General features: G+C 44.2%; 1 long non-coding RNA gene and 1 other non-coding gene across 2 annotated transcripts in view; one reads left to right on the top strand and one right to left on the bottom strand.

Moving 5' to 3' along the window:
• LOC142601687 (uncharacterized) overlaps positions 1-17,407 on the top strand; it is a 511,869-nt gene that overhangs the window by 272,593 nt on the left and 221,869 nt on the right. The window lies entirely within an intron of this gene.
• TRNAK-CUU (transfer RNA lysine (anticodon CUU)) lies at positions 14,166-14,238 on the bottom strand. Its single transcript has one exon. It is a non-coding gene; the product is annotated as a tRNA-Lys (tRNA).

Raw genomic sequence — 17,407 nt, 5'->3', positions numbered from 1 at the left:
TCTTCTCACTCCTCTCTCTGGCTGCAAAAGCGCTCTCTAACTGTTTTTGTCTTTCTTAAATATGTTATCACAGAGGCGCTGATTGGCTTGGCCTTGGCCAGCGGCGGGTCTGTCTTGGATCCGGCTGGCATTGGCTCTATCAGACACAGGGGAAGCTTCTAGCAGCTTCTCACAGAAGCCACCCCTGTAGCCCCCCCGCTACCAAAACCTTGCCACGCAAAACCAACACATTCCACCCCTCGCCTCTGTGAATCACATATTTAAGAATTATCATTAAAATATACATTCAACACAAAACTTCACAAACACTAATCACATCAACAAAGAAAAAGAAAAAGAATTCCCCACACCAAAATCAAAACAACACTATCACAACACCAAACAAGAGTGGACAATCTACACACAAAATCTACCTCTAGTCCCTTCACCACTATATCACTCTCAAGTTACGTTCAGTCAATGTTTTGCCCGTTACCTCTTCCAATTACTATCCTTATCTCGATTTTCTCGTGCCCCACGTTGGGCGCCAAAAAGGACTGTGGTGGGTTGACCCTGGCTGGGGGCCAGGTGCCCACCGGAGCCACTCTATCACTCGCCTCCTCAGCAAGGCAGGGAGAGGAGAAAGGAAGATGGAGAAAAAAACAATCCCAAACTCGTGGGTCGAGATAAAGGCAGTTTAATGTAGCTAAAGCAAAAAGCCGCGCGCGGAAGCAAAGCAAAAAGCAAAGGTTATTCTCTACTTCCCATCAGCAGGCGATGTCCGGCCACTTCCTGGGAAGTAGGGCTTCAGTAAGCGTGCCCCTTACTCTGGAAGACAAACATTGTAAAAAAAAAAAACAACTAATGCCCCCGCCCTGTTCCTCCCCCTATTCTCAGTTTCTTACTGCTGAGCATGACGTCATATGGTATGGAGTATCCCTTTGGTCAGTTTGGGTCAGCTGTCCTAGCTGTGTCCCCTCCCAAGATCTTGCCCACCCCCAGCCTGCTGGTGGGGAAAAAGAAATGTTGGAAAGCCTTGATGTGTGCTGGCACTGCTCAGTAGTAGCCAAAACACTGGTGTGTTATCAACAGTTTGCTAGCTACCAATACACAGCACAGCACTATGAGGGCTGCTGTGGGGAGAATTAACTCCATCTCAGCCAGACCCAATACAGTATGCTTTCCAAAGAACATGGGTTGAGTTCAAACTTTAACAACTCATCCTTGATAGCATGCAAAAGTTATGCTGCCTTGAAATCATGAAGCCAGCTAACGTCATTGTACACTACAAAGCTGTATTTCCTGACTTGGGAAAATTACTGCTTTTGCACAGGGATTGCACAAAACATGGCTGTGCTCTGGTTGGTATTAGGAAGCTGCTTCCTTCTAAGTTATGAATGTGACAGGAAATATCAAAAGCTGTGATGAAATTATTTTCTCTTTGGACAGCAGTGTTTAAGTTAAATGTTTAAAAAGGTAGAGCTTAAAGGGTTCATTCAGCGAACACCTTCATGGTCTGCACATAGACATGTATGCTGAGAGTCAGCATGGCTTCTGTATTATCTATCTTCTTTTCCCCTGACAGAGGGTTATACTCTGAACTTGCAGGTTAAGGTGCTCAAACCGTGCATTACTACATAAAAAGCTGAACTAGTCTTTGGGTTTTGTGGCAATTTTTCTTTATCTTGGTCGGTGAGAGATTATTCTGAAACTACATATATAGCAACAAGCATAACGTGTATATCTAGCAATGTATGTATTCATAGACAAGTACATAAAGATGTACTACATATTAAAACAAGGGTATGCTACAAACCTCTTTTTTTTTTTTAAGTTAGCAACTCTTCAGAGACATATACCAAATTCTGCTGTGGAGCTACAGTTGCCACTCCAATAAAACCAGAAGGATAAGAGAAGTACAGCACAGATTACAGTTTGACTCTGAGGGCAAATATCTAATACAAATCCATTGTTTTCTGTCATTGTCCTTTGTCCAAATCTTGAGAGTTTCCTGGACACACAATGTTCTCATAAAACACAAGAAAAAGTGATTGTTTCCATATGAATAAGCAAAATTGTATAGCAAACTTAAAGGTAGACAATGGGTTTTTCCTTCAGTTAGAAGTACCTCCTGAAACATTTTAGATTTTAGAGGCAATTGTCTAAAGCTGAAGACATTGATACTTTTTGAAGGGAGAATATACATCAGTTTAGAAGTCTACTATCTAGTAGTGTGTTTACTATTACAAAAGAAGCTCCAGAGCCAAATCTCACTTGCAGGTAATTATTGTGTCAAGTCAGGTCACTAACCTAAGTCAATATTGTAAAGGCTCTGTAAAGACTAACAGTGCATAAACCAAACCAACCAACCAACCAACCACATATACACATCCCTTGGGAATACTGGCTGTTGTGTCTTTGACAGAGATCTCTCAAACTATTTAAGGAAATACCACAGCCACACAGTATTTCTACCTAACACAACACAAATAAAACACAGACTTCCACTCAAGCTGGGAGGAGAAGTCTCTCCCTGCTTGAGGGGAGAATAACTCCTACAGAGGGTAATTTAGATGGTCTCCTGCTATGAATTGATGGCTCCAAAAAAGCCTGTGTGTCCTGACAAGACAGAAGGCTTAACAAGAGAAGATCCCCATTTTCCACTAATAGCACAATTATTTGTTACCCCACAATGCCTACCCTTAGTGTTCTAAATTCATCCTCACAACCTACCAGTGACTTCCATGCCAAGACAAGCCTTTTGCAAACTCAACATTGTCCTAGGATGCTGTGGCAACCATATATTGATCTCCCATTTGCAAAGGGGGAGCCTGTTTTATCCCTTTCCTTCGGGAAATGCTGAGCTGTCCAAGCTTCCACTTATGACCCAGTTCCCAGAAGGAGTAACTGGTGTTCCCGCACAAGCCTCTGGAACTGAAAGTGTACCAACCTTCATACCAGGATTCCCAGCTGAGAATGGGCTCAGTGGAGCTCCAAACTATGCTGTATCACAAGTTACTTTCCAGAAGTCCAGCCTGGAGATGAATTTTAAGTCATGTTGTTCAAAATGAGGGTCTGAGGGATAAAGCTGAGTTTTCTATCCATCCTGGTCGAAAAGTGATTTTTTACTGGATTTGGCTGGTAGCCAAGAAGACTAACATACTGGTGTCCTCAGGGTAAGGTGACTCATTCCCCTTGGCCAGGGTGATCAGCTGCTCAAAGTGCTGGTTGTTAATCCCAGCCAGAACCCTCTTTCTTGTTGACCCTATCTAGCAATTTACCTTGACAGCAATTACTCTGGGCAATCTACTGTAACGTTACACTGAGGAGTGGAGGATGTGTAGTGCGGTGGTGCAGGAGAATCATTCTTTGCCCATCAGGAGTTTCCAGTATTTAAGAAGATGTTTTTCCTCTCTGGCTGGAAAGGAATTAAACTTCTTCATAGTAGCCTGTATGGTGCTCTGTCAAAATGTTGTGACTAAAGCGATATTGATAATACAGCAGTGTTATAGCTATTGCTGAACAGGGATTGCACAGCTTTGAGGTTTTCTCTTTTTCCCATTCTGCCTGTCCAGTGAGTAGGCTAGGAGTAGACAAGAAGTTGAAGGAGACACAGGCAGGACAGCTGATCCCAACTGATCAAAGGGATATCCCATACCATATGACATTGTACTCAGCAAAAAAAGCTGCTCAGGGAAAGAAGGAGAAGGGAGGAGACAGTCATGTTTACGGCACTTGTCCTCCCAATTAATGGACCAGCATACTGAGGCCTAGCTTTCCAGGAAGTAGCTAAACATTTGCCAGATGATGGGAAATACTGAATACATTCCTTATTTTGCGTTGTCTGTGCACGCAGCTTTCACTTTCCCTATTTTAAACCGTCCTTGTATCAAGTCATGAGTCTTCTCACCTTCCTTCTGTTTTCTGCCCATTCTGTGGCACAGGGGACTGAGTAGGCAGCTGTGTGGATGCTTGACTGCTGGCCAGCATCAACCCATAAGCACCTCCCAGCAATTTTAAGACTTCTGTGAAAAAGAAATTTAGTAGGAATTACATATTTCCTCCCCAACTTCTTTTTTTAAAATAATAAACACACATTTTATCATACATTAGATACAAATGGTCTCTGTCTTGTTATTTCCCCCACAAATTATGTCAATTAGCTGCATGGAAAGTCCCTTCAACTTCCTACAAACTCCGTTTAGCACCCTATAGATGTTCCTCCACTCTCTGACTGGAGTTTGGCAGCTTTGGTCACTTTAATGCAAAGTGATGATCAACACACACACAGATAATATACAAGTATATATACATAAACATATCAGTTTATTTAGTAAGGGCAATTTCACAGAAATACATAAATTAAGCTCGTATCTATCTCATCTACAGAAAGATAAAATAAGAGTTCCATATACCTAATATATATTTAAGTTAAATTACAGGATCCTAATTACTTTTCTTTTTACACACAACAGCTACTAATTCTATAGATTAGTTATAAACCAGCTCTTGTTCATCAGTGCATTTCCCCAACAATCTGTTTTCACATCTTCTCTACTCCCACTCTCTCCCCTCCCTGTCTTTTAGTCTTAGACCTTGATCATTCTTCTGAGACTGACAACAAATGGCCTTATCAAGCCTCCTATAGTTTATCAGTTTTATCATGCTTTTCCAGACTTCACTAACTCTTCCTCATTTAAAGATTTGCAGGAACACATTAATCAAGTGTGTACACAAGAGTGTTAATGCTGAAAATGCACACAACAGGATTTGGAGCAACTCAGGTTGCCACAGTACTAGAACAGCTCTAAAGCCACAGAGCTGTGTGCACCACTGCTTTTCTTCTTCCTCTCCAAAAAGCTTCAGTCTTTAAATTGTATATGTGAGTGATGTGTTCCCTTATTCAGTATCAGCAATGAACTTTGCTATGATCTGGTTTTGTTGTCAGCTGAAGATCACTGCACAATTGGATAAAAGTACAAGAAACATCCAAGAACAGCCCTGGCTGTAAAGGTGAGTTTGCTGCACTTTCCATTTTCTCCAGATGCAAGCTGGATGCTTTTATGAAAGAAGGAAAGAATTTATACAACAAAATTCAAAGAAGCAGAATACAGGACTGCAACTGTGACCTGAACATTGCAGCTACACTAAGGTGCAACACTGTTCCCAGCATACAGACGGAAACATGTCTCAGTCCACACACTTGGCCATCATGCATGATTCTCTTCTGTGTCCTACCATCCACTTCTGTACTTACTGCCTCCAATAACACCATTTTCCCACCTTATTTGTCCTCATTTCTTTGCTACTAAGATATCAGACCTACCTGATCCTGTCATTCCCTTCTTCTTTCATGAGGGCATATCCAAATGCCACCTATATATCTCCCACAGTATAATCACTTCCTCACCTTGAGTGAAGGAAAACCAGGAAAATGTTCATCCTGAGCTGGACAGGTGTCAGGCAAGACCCAGTGTCCTATTTTTGATGGGGCCAACAGCAGGTGACTGGAAGAAAAATCAAGAACAAGGCAAGCCTGTAGTAATACTTCCTCAAGGTACTCCCCTCGCTTCCAGGAATTTGCAGCTGAGAGATTTCCTAGCCTTTGCCTCTTCCCCTCGTCCCATGCCTGCCCACCATTCATTTCTCTTACACCTTGAGCTTTCTACAGCATGACCTTGGAAGAGTCATTTCCTCTGCAGACCTTTCACAGTCTCCTCATATATAATTCCTTCCTTGCAATTGGGTCTTTAGGCCCCAACACACCTTTTCATGGAAAAGTCCTGAGCTGATTTTCTTTCCTTTTACTGTTACTAGGCTCTCAGCTCTTCTTTCCCCTACCACCCCTGGCATATTCTTCTGGATGAACTGATACAGCTTCAAGATTAAGACTTTCACGTCTCCCTTCACAACACCTAGCAACAAACATTGTCTAAATTCAGCATGGAATAACATGGGCACTGACAGCAGAGACATGGATGTGTTCACTCAAGTGACACTCTTGTTTACCTGAGAGAGACATGTGGCACTCCAGAGAATGACTCAAACTGTGTCCTGTGGGTAGAGCAAGCCAAGCCTCATGGGAGAGCTTTCCTTGAGAGACGACCAAACCACATGTGTTCAGTCAGGAAGTTTGGACCTTGGGATCTGGCAAAACATAACCTGAAGTAAATCCCATGAAGTATGTGTAATGGGGATGTTAAAACCCTCAGGATTTACTGCTTCAGTTCATCCATCTACTTCTATTGTGCCCAAGGCAACAACAACCAAGAGTCAGGGATATTATTAGCATAAATAAGGCCATTCCCTGGCTCAGATATTGAGAGTATTAAATTCTGAGACCTCAGCAAGTCAGGCATATAAGCTTTAAAGGTATGATCATAGTGGATCTGATTCAAAGCCCTGACTCTGGGCCTATGTCCGTTCAGGATAAGGGGCATACTACTGCTTGTATATAAAAAGACAGAAATTTTATTCATTGCATACTGTAGAAATTGTTTGTTAATTCAGTGAGATATTGATTCCTGAAGGACTCCTGTACTTTGATTTGTTTTTCTGATTTAACTAGACATGGAATACAAAATTATATTAGCTGTGTTAACATTACTGCCTTACAAGACAAGTGACAGTATTCAACAGATGTGGATATAATCAAAATTTTCACCCTCCCATAAGAAGTTGTGATGGTATTAAATGGGGCATATCTGTTACACAGCAATCAAAAAAATTAATTGAGTCATGAGAAATGTATTTAAATTAATTTGAATAGCAAAACTCAAAGCCTACTCTAATTTCAAAATTAATATCATATACAATTAACTCAAGTCACTGTTTCACATATTATTTTATATAATTGCTTTTTAAATAAAAAAAGTAATTTGAAATAATTTCTAACACTGAGGGGCTCTTGCTTGGATGGATTTGATAGCCACTCTGAATATACTTCTCTCTCTCCCCAAGAGGTATGGTGAGACTGATTTTCTGACGGTAAACACTTAAAGATAATAGTGGAATCAGGAAAAAAAAAAACAAACAAAAAACAACAAAAAACCCCTCAGTGTATAGTAAAGAAAGCCTGAAAGCAGTACAAATTTTCATAAAGGGAGAAAACAATGATCAAGTATTTTCTTGAAAAGTAAGATCTGGAAGTTCATGAGTATTAAACACCAAGGAATTCTGCTTCTCCCTTATCAGGAGCTGGCCCTGAGATCATACCTGTGACAGGTTCACCCAAGAAGGTACCCTGGTCAGACTCTCCATTGCCTGCCCCAGAGCAGTCATTCACTCTGGCACAAATTGAACAGAGGCAAGGGTGACAGAGAACTAAGCTCAACTACAGCATGAGAAGCAAAAGGCTTGTACACAGAGCCAAGAAAGGAGTTGTTGAAAGTCAAAAGGTCTGAGTGAAGCTATGTGGGATTTCCTTCTGATAGCCTGCATAGTATTGGCTGAAAGGCTGCTGACGCAGGAAGGGAAAGTATCAGGGATACGTGTCAGATAGGTCTCCTGGTCCCACAGCATCTCAAAGGCCAGATAATATGCCCTGTGACAGGATGAGCATTTCTTTCTTCCTGGTCTCTTCACAGAAAGATAAATTCCACCTTTTTCAGCCAAACGAGCTTCGTTTGGGGGGCTGGGTCTGGAAGCAAAGCCGTGACAGCCTGACCAGTTTTACAGGAATGAGAGCCAGAAGTGACTCGAGGGATATTCAGCAAGGCCGGCACAGGGGACTGAGTTGCCCAAAGCTGGGCAATGAGCTAAGCCACTGACAGTCGCTATAGAAACCTTAGGAATCAACAGATCAATATGGGACCACGAGCATGCAAAACCCCAGAGCACTCTGAACTTTCATTTGCCAAATATCCTTCTAACTTCAGTGAAAGAGGCAGAAAAAAGCAGACAATATCTTGTTTCGAAGCAATTTTGTTTAGTTTTTCCCCTCTCAAGGTCAACAACATTAGTGAAGGACCATCTTTTCCTGCTCTGCTTTTCCTTTGTTTAGTATCTAGCAAGGAGTCTTGAAAACAAGTTTGTTTATTTAGGAACCTAACTTCAAGCCAGTGTGTGTGAGATGCATCCTAGCCTTTTCTCCACTTCTGTGAATAGAGTAAGACAAGCAACCATGTATGGTAGTGTGCTATAGCAATTTACAAAAGCAGATTGTCTCAGCCTAAACTGTTGGTAACACTGCCATCACACCCCTCTTCCAGCAGACTGCATCTCAGCTGGAAATGTCTGGAAAAGAGTTAGGTGGAGGGTGAAGGCAGAAAACCCAAGAAGTACTCATGTGTTTATATCATCTCAGTTTTCCCTCTCTATAAATAGCAGCATGAGATACTTAAATTTTTGTGCAGCAAACAAATCACCTTAATTGAACATGTTTTTCATTTGAAAACAAGCTGTGGAGCTTAAGGCTCAAGTCCTCCAGAGAAAATAGCCCTATGATTTATATCAGTGCTGTAAGAACTAGAAGCAATTTGCAAAGATACACATGAATAATACAGGATGAGAACAGCACAGGATGAAACCACTGGAAGAAATTAAGTGAAATTTCCTTAATACTGATACATATAAAGTACTTTAATTTGAATTATTTACCATTACTGGTAATACTGCGGAACCACCTCAGATCAGCAAGTATTTCAAGTCCTGGGACAGTTCTGATACCACCAATTCCATAAAAATCCCTGTCTCCCCAAAAAGGTATTAAAGTCTATGAATATGCAAGGCAACATGGTAACACGTGGAATGATATGTAAACTGTAACATGCAGCATCAAGCTTACTGAGATGAAGCTTGCATGCAAAGCCTAATCTAGTTCAAGGGACATCGGCAGAAATTGACTTATGTGAACTTACTTAAAAAACAATCAAACAGCAACAGAGACAGGGACAATTTCCAGTAGCACTACAGAAGGACTCCGAATTCAAGCATACTTTCAGTGTTACTGTATTGGACTACACTTTTCCACGCCAAGTAAATTGACTTTAAAAAAAAAAAAAAATATTCAAGTGTCAGATATTTTGGCAGGAAGTTTGAGCACAAAAGTAAAATTAAATGTGTGGACTAGATAGATCAGTGAATTGTAATAGACTATGAAGCCTTTAATCTTTGGGTGTTTGGTTGAAATTCAGATAGGGTTCTTAGTGAGGGGAAATCATTATCATATAACTACTTTTTGAGGACCGTGCTGGCGGAAGAGGGATGCTGGTGGCTCCATTCAAAGTCCCAGTAAACAGTTGTCTATTGGATCACAACCTGTCCTAGTTACCTCACTGTCAAAGCAACATAGGAAACAGGTGATAGACGCCTTGTTTAAACATGAGTTCCTCATATCTATTCCTTGGAAGTAGTTTTTTTTTTTTTTTCCTTTGAAAAGAAGAAGAAGAAAGCAAAGTAACTGCTAATGAGAAGAGAGATTTTAGAAAGTGAACCAAGCGCCGCAGCCCTGGCTGAGTGTGTGGTTGCACAGACAGATAACTGAACACAGCTGAAGGGTCCCGTCCCCAACTGCTTCAACTGCCTCCAAGTAGACTCAGTTGATTCCATGCAATGTTCACAAGGGTGGAGGGTGAATCCATTTCTGAAACAGGTCCACGTAAAAACTATCCCCTATGCTGAAAAGCTGGCTCAGCCCTCAGGCAGATCTGCCTGTGGAGTGTAGTGCAGGTCCACGGCTGCTCAGACTTAGATCAACATCAGTGGCTGGTACAAGGAGTAGCTCCTGGTGGGAGAAACATAATGCAAGTGAGAACTTCCTAAAGCATTCCACATCTTAAGACCTCATTGTCATGGTTCAATCCCAGTAGGCAGCTAAGCCCCATTGACATGGTTTAACTGGCAAATGCTTGAGCCACACTGTCCAGGTCGCAGAAAGCAGGGACTGGGAGAAGGCAGAACTGCCCACTGTAGGAGAAGATCGGGTTGGAGAATATGTAAGGAACCTGAAGGTGCACAAGTCCATGGGACCTGATGAGTTGCATCCACGGGTCTTGAGGGAACTGGCGGATGAAGTGGCCAGGCCACTCGCCATCATATTTGAGAAGTCCTGGCAGTCCGGCAAAGTTCCTGCTGACTGGAAGAGGGGGAACATAACCCCCATTTTTAAGAAGGGTAAAAAGGAAGACCCAGGGAACTACAGGTTGGTCAGTCTCACCTCCGTGTCTGGCAAGATTATGGAGCAGACCCTCCTGGAGACTATGCTCAGGCACATGGAAGATAAGGAGGTGATTGGTGACAGCCAACACGGCTTCACTAAGGGCAAATCGTGCCTGACAAACTTGGTGGCCTTTTATGATGGCGTTACAGCGTTGGTGGATAAGGGAAGGGCAGCTGACGTCATCTACCTGGACTTGTGGAAGGCATTTGACACTGTCCCACTGTCCCGATCCAATATCGGGGAGGTTTCAATACGATCCCAAGAGCAAGATTAAGACACAAACTAGGTCAAATGTCATACAACCTTTCAGCTTTATTTTTTGATGAACAGGGAGAAAAGAACTATAGATAAAGAGACAACCGGGAGAGCGGGGAAGAGCAAAGGAGAGAGAGAGAGAGAGATAGGGAGATAGGGAGATAGAGAAATAGAGAGGTAGAGAGAGAGAGAGGGGGAGGGTCCAAGTTAGGGAGCAGTCTAATTACCACCACTCCGAGTCCAGTGATGTTCCGTTAGCTGCCTCTATGGTGTCCAAGCATCACAGGTTTTGTTGAAGCAGGTCCCAGAAGATACACGAGGAGGAGAGGAAGAAAGAGAAAAAGCCTCCCCTTTACCGAAGCATGCATGCTCCTTTTATAGGGGTCCCATGCTCATGCGCAGATTGCGACTGCGTACGTGCAGTCCATGCAGTACATGCGGTACGTGTTCCCTCCTCGGGAAGCCTTTTCGTGCCTTGGCTCTTGCGCATGCGCACGGCGGCACCCATCTGCAGACTGTGAACGTGCAGTTCGTGCGGTACATGCTGCCTCCTCAGGAAGGCTTTTCGGACTCTGGCTCTTGTGCGTGCGCACGGTGGCACCCATCCACAGACCGCAAGGGCGGCGTCCTCCGAGGCAGGACATCAACGCAGGGAAGGGGCGACGTGGTGGCAATGTCGAGACAAACCACACATAGTAGCGGTCTGCTACACCCGCACAGCATCCTTGTTTCTAAATTGGAGAGACATGGATTCAATGGATTGACCACTCGGTGGATAAGGAATTGGCTGGATGGTCGCACTCAAAGAGTTGTGGTCAACGGCTCAATGTCCAAGTGGAGAATGGTGATGAGTGGTGTTCCTCAGGGGCCAGTACTGGGACCGGCACTGTTCAACACCTTTGTCAGTGACATGGACAATGGGATCAAGTGCACCCTCAGCAAGTTTGCTGACAACACCAAGCTGTGTGGTGTGGTCGACACACTGGAGGGAAGGGATGCCATCCAGAGGGACCTTGACAGGCTGGAGACATGGGCCTGTGCGAACCGCATGAAGTTCAACAAGGCCAAGTGCAAGGTCCTGCACATTGGTCAGGGCAATCCCAAGCACAACTATAGGCTGGGCGAGGAATGGATCAAAACCAGCTTTGAGGAGAAGGACTTGGGGGTATTGATTGATGAGAAGCTCAACATGAGCTGGCAGTGTGCGCTTGCAGCCCAGAAAGCCAATCATGTCCTGGGCTGCAGCAAAAGAAGTGTGACCAGCAGGTTGAGGGAGGTGATTCTGCCCCTCTGCTCTGCTCTTGTGAGACCCGACCTGGTGTACTGTGTCCAGCTCTGGGGGCCCCAGTACAGGAGAGACATGGAGCTCTTGGAGAGAGTCCAGAGGAGGGCCACGAAGTTGATCAGAGGGGTGGAGCACCTCTCCTGTGAGGACAGGCTGAGAGAGTTGGGATTGTTCGGCCTGGAGAAGAGGCGGCTCTGGGGAGGTCTAATTGCAGCCTTCCAGGACCTGAAGGGGCCCTTCAGGAAAGATGGTGAGGTACTGTTTATCAGGGAGTGTAGTGACAGGACAAGGGGTAATGGGTTTAAGCTGAAGGAGGGTCGATTCAGATTAGATGTTAGGAAGAAATTCTTTACTGTGAGGGTGGTGAGGCACTGGAACAGGTTGCACAGAGATGTTGTGGAGGCCCCATCCCTGGAAGTGTTTAAGACCAGGTTGGATCAGGCTTTGGGCAACGTGGTCTAGTGGAGGGTGTCCCTGCCTGCAGGAGGGGGGTTGGAAGTAGATGATCTTTAAGGTCCCTTCCAACCCTAACCATTCTATGATTCTATGATTCTATGATTCTATGAACCTCAGCCAGTAACTAAGCTCACCCCTCCCCCTAAAGGGAATGGGGACAAGAATGGAAAAAAAAAAAATCATGGGTTGAGATAAAGACAGTTTCATAGGATAGCAAAGGAAGAGAATAATAACTGTAACAATAATAACAGTTATAACAGTAATACAAGTGATGCACAAATGTAATTGCTCACCACATGCAAAAAGAAAAGAAAACAATCCTATGCCCAGTCTGTTTCCAAGCAGTGAATCTGCCTCCCAGCCAACTTCCCCAGCTGTATATGGAGCATGATGTTATATTGTAGGGAATATCAAAACCACAGCACTATGCTGCTACTAGAAACAAAATTAACCCTATCTCAGCCAAAAACAGGGCATCCACACAGCTGCTTGCTCACTCCCCTCATATGCCAGGATAGAGATTTGACAGGCCATTCTTTCCCAAGGACACACAAACTGGATTTATTGGTCTAACAGCCACTGCTCTTGCTCTGATCTGCTCTTCCCCACATTCAATTCATCTCTCATGGGGTGGCTGTGCAGGCTATGACCTATTTCTCTAAGCAGATTTCAACAGCCAACTGCATGAAAAGGTAGTGCAGAAGGTGTATGACATTCCTTTCTGTGTGTTGACTAAGAATTAAAAACAGCACAACCCTTCCAATACATCTTCAGCTAATGGAAATTGGAATAAAAATGCCCCAACTTGCTGTGTCTGGAAAGTCAGCACGTTACAGCCAGGTAAGAGTAACTGATTGTTGAATATGTAATTGCTACACTTTCAAAGAATACATACCCAGAAATGTGATCTTCTAAATAGGTGGCATTTCATGTACACTAAGTGGGATTAATTTTGGCAAGATATTCTTGAGTACAGGTCTAGTTCTAAAACCATTATTCACAAGCACAGTTCAGTTAATAGGATAAGAAGTGGAGAGAGGGAAATAAAACCCTAATTGGATGGAATGACACAGTCTCTCTAATGGTTATACCTTCTTTCTCTGTGTTTCCTTCAAGTCCTATCTGAGTTTGCCTGTGGCTATGCAAATTAGCGAGGAAGACAAATTTGGAAACACAATAGAAATTCATCTTACTTCATACTCAAATCATTTATATGCTAGGTTATGTGCAGCCTATGTCTGCCCAAGAGTATACAAATGCATGCACACCTAAGGGCTGGAGTCAGGTGTAGATTAAAGTAAAACCTACACTTTAATCCCTTACAGAAGCAATGAATGGAGCAAGCATGGGATTTAACCTCAAACACAAGAGTCTTTCCAGACTGACTATATGGTTCATTCCACAGTGCAGGTAGGCCGAGCTGAGAATCTAGCCCTTAAAAATATGGACAATTCACTGATAAAGTTACAAATATTGAGCAGTGTTTTCTAAAGAGAGAACTTTAACTAGTAAAGCAGATTTTAATGCCCATTAGAAAGCTGTTTGATATAGAAAGGTATCTAACTTCCTTCCCTAATTCCTCCAACAAACAGCGTGAGATGACATTATCCAGTCTACTGAGCAGAGTTTTCCCCAGTGGTGAGGGCTCATTTTGACTCAGAGAGGCCTGGGATGATTTTATTCAAGTTGCTGTTTTAGAAGCAATCTGCCAAACACAGCAGTCTGAGATGCAGAACTTATTCTAGCACAGTATAGTGACACAACAAAAACCACAGCAAATCAATTTATTGCATGTTTTTACTCTCACCCTAAGTTATTCCACAAGACAGTATTTGATTCTACAAAACCATGGTATGAATCTAAGGTTATTATACAATTCATTCAGCAACATTCCTAAAAACAATCCAAAGACAAAACAAATCTTTATGAATTGTACTTGCATACAGCAGTGAAAAATATTTATCATCTGAAATCTGGATGTGGTGGGTTGACCCTGGCTGGGGGCCAGGTGCCCACCACAGTCTTTTTTGGTGCCAAATGTGGGGATCGAACCCAGGACCCTGGGATTAAGGGTCCCATGCTCTACCAACTGAGCTAGCCAGGTTTGCTTTGGAAGCACATATATTCAAAATTGGAACAATACACAGAAGATTAGCATGTCCCCTCTAATCCTGCTCACCATAGTCACTACTCACCTCTTGCAAAAAGGACTTAGAAGTCCTTCAAGAGGGTCATAAGTGCGATCAGGCCTTCCACTAGATCTGGGGGGCCACCCGGTGGAAACTGGAGCAGCATCCTTTCTGGAAGAGTTCCTTCGTAGAGCTGTCTTGCCTTGTAACTCATGTACGCGTGCCCACAGGATTGAAGTAGGCTTCCCATCCCATTTCCTCATGTCTTCTCCATGGTCACGCAGATAAAACCACAGGACACCTCGTGGCGTGTATGCTCCATATCCCCTCTCTGGAGCAGAAAAACGCTTACTCCTAACAGCTGAACTACGGGTCTGTGCAGGTGGGGAGTACGATATTTCCTCTTTGAGTGGCCGGACGTCCTGGGACAGTTTCTCCACAGCCGAGGCGAGGGAGGAAGAAAGGCTCTCTTCATATTGCCGGAGTCGGCCAGCCACTTCATCCACTGTGGGTGCCTCTTCACTTTTCCAGTTGATTACTGCCAGTGAGTTGGCGTACGATGATGGTGCACTTTGCACAAATTTTCGCCACATGGGTCAGGTACAGTGGACTTCATCGGGGTCTGTGGGCAACTGCGCATTGTCTGGATCGTAATAAACCATTTCCCACACAGCTAATTCCCTCAGATATTGGATTCCTCTCTCCATGGTGGTCCACTTGCCTGGCCGACATACGACATCTTCGCTGAAAGGATACCTTTCCCTCACACTTGACAGGAGTCCCCTCCAGAGGCTGAGGGCCTGTGCCTTCTTCCCAATTGCCTTGTCAATGCCCCCTTCCCTAGACAAGGATCCCAGCTGCTTGGCCTCCCTGCCCTCCAGTTCCAGGCTACTGGCCCCGTTATCCCAGCAGCGGAGCAGCCAGGTAATAATGTGCTCCCCTGGAAGGCGGCTGAAGTCTTTCCGCATATCTCGCAACTCACTCAGGGACAGAGATCAGGTGATCACTTCTGGTTCTGGCTCCTCTTCTTCTCGTGATGGCCCCGGTTCCTCATCATCTCTCACCAAGCAAACCGATTTCTTTGTGTACTTCTTGTTGTGTATAGGGGTGACTGATACTGGTATGGGTTGATCTTTTGGCTTAGCTGCAGTGCCTGTTGCAGGGGCTTGGGCAGCTGCAGGGCCTGTGGGCAAAACAGAGTAGAGGAATGAGAAATAAAATCAAATCTTAAAACACCTCCCCCCACCCCTCCCATCTTCCCAGGCTCAACTTTACTCCCAGCTTCAACCTCTGCGGCCTCCCCAGCGGCACAGGGGGACGGGGAATGGGGGTTACGGTCAGTTCATCACACGTTGTTTCTGCCGTTTCTTCATCCTCAGGGGGAGGACTCCTCTCATCGTTCCCCTGCTCCAGCGTGGGGTCCCTCTCATGGGAGACAGTCCTTCACGAACTGCTCCAACGTGAGTCCTTACCATGGGCTACAATCCTTCACGAACTGCTCCAGCGTGGTCTCTTTCATGGGGTGCAGACCTTCAGGAGCAGACTGCTCCAGTGTGGGTCCCCCACGGGGTCACAAGTCCTGCCAGAAAACCTGCTGTAGCGTGGGATCCTCTCTCCAGGGATCCACAGGTCCTGCCAGGAGCTTGCTCCAGCGCGGGCTTCCAATGGGCCACAGCCTCCTTCAGGTGCCTCCACCTGCTCCGGCGTGGGGTCCTCCACGGGCTGCAGGTGGAATCTCTACACCCCCTCATCCTTCCTCCATGGGCTGCAGGGGGACAGCCTGCTTCACCATGGTCTTCACCACGGGCTGCAGGGGGATCTCTGCTCTGGTGCCTGGAGCACCTCCTCCCCCTCCTTCTACACTGACCTTGGTGTCTGCAGAATTTCTTACATCTTCTCACTCCTCTCTCCGGCTGCAAAAGCTCTCCGAACTGTTTTTCTCCTTCTTAAATATGCTATCACAGAGGCGCTGATTGGCTTGGCCTTGGCCAGCGGCGGGTCTGTCTTAGAGCCGGCTGGCATTGGCTCCATCAGACACAGTGGAAGCTTCTAGCAGCTTCTCACAGAAGCCACCCCTGTAGCCCCCCCATCCCCCCCCCCGCTACCAAAACCTTGCCATGCAAACCCAACACACCAGACAGTTCAGAAACAACATAAGTCAAGATTGTAAAACACAGTAGAGTGAAAGTCAGGTTTTTAAATCTGTATATAATATAGTTGCTTCAAAAATTTTTAATTAAAAATAACTTCTCTTCAAAATGTCACCTTAAGGCAGGTCTTCCTCCTCTTAAAACTAAATATTCATAAGATTCTCATCCGTGTTTTCCCAAATAGCTCTAGAATAGAATCTCAGTTTTATTTCTTTTTTCTTTTTTTTTTTTTTTTCTTTCTAAGGTAATGATGCATCACCTTTATGCTAATGAATCCATGATTCTTTAACTAATATTGAGAGTTCAAAAAAAATGGTGTCATTTCTAAACCCTAGAGCAACCAGCAACCTCTGCTGTAGTCAACTAGCTCTGAGAGCACAGCAGAATTTTGGACAAATATCAGTCCAGGCTCATTTAGAACTGGCAGGCAGCTAAAGGGCTTAACCTTATTTGCTCATTGAATGAATAATAATAGAGGTGAGCTCTGACCATGACCCAACAATCAGCAAGTATAGACATTTCTTAAGAGGAGAAAAAAAAGTAAATTCCAGAATGAAGGCTTTTTGCAAGCACCACTTTCCAAGTAACTATGTAAAATCTACATATACTGAGAGACTCATGGTTAAAAAAGCAGAATCACAGGCAAAAAAAGTACTGAGAAGCACCACCCTCTTAACACCTGCAAAGCAAGTAAAAGCTAATGTAGATTTGTATCTATCTATTTCATACACCACTATTAACATTATTATTTATCTTACAACAGTGTTTTGGAGACTCTCTCCTCCTGCTGTACTACAGCAATTTGCAGTTGCTGATGCATTTAAGCTAACAGCCCTGAGGCTCATGGGAGCAAGGGAGAACTAATGGTTATTTCCAGTGAGGCAGTCCTCACTTTGGGATCTTGCTCCTCTCCTAAATGAAATATCCTTCACACCTGACCTCAGAATAGGTCTAAAAGTTAGTGACATGTTTATTCTGGAGTTTCTCTAAGAAA

This window comes from Balearica regulorum, chromosome 4, assembly GCF_011004875.1.
Source record: "Balearica regulorum gibbericeps isolate bBalReg1 chromosome 4, bBalReg1.pri, whole genome shotgun sequence".
Taxonomy (NCBI): Eukaryota; Metazoa; Chordata; class Aves; order Gruiformes; family Gruidae; genus Balearica; species Balearica regulorum.
This window is presented reverse-complemented; position numbering and strand designations above follow the sequence as displayed.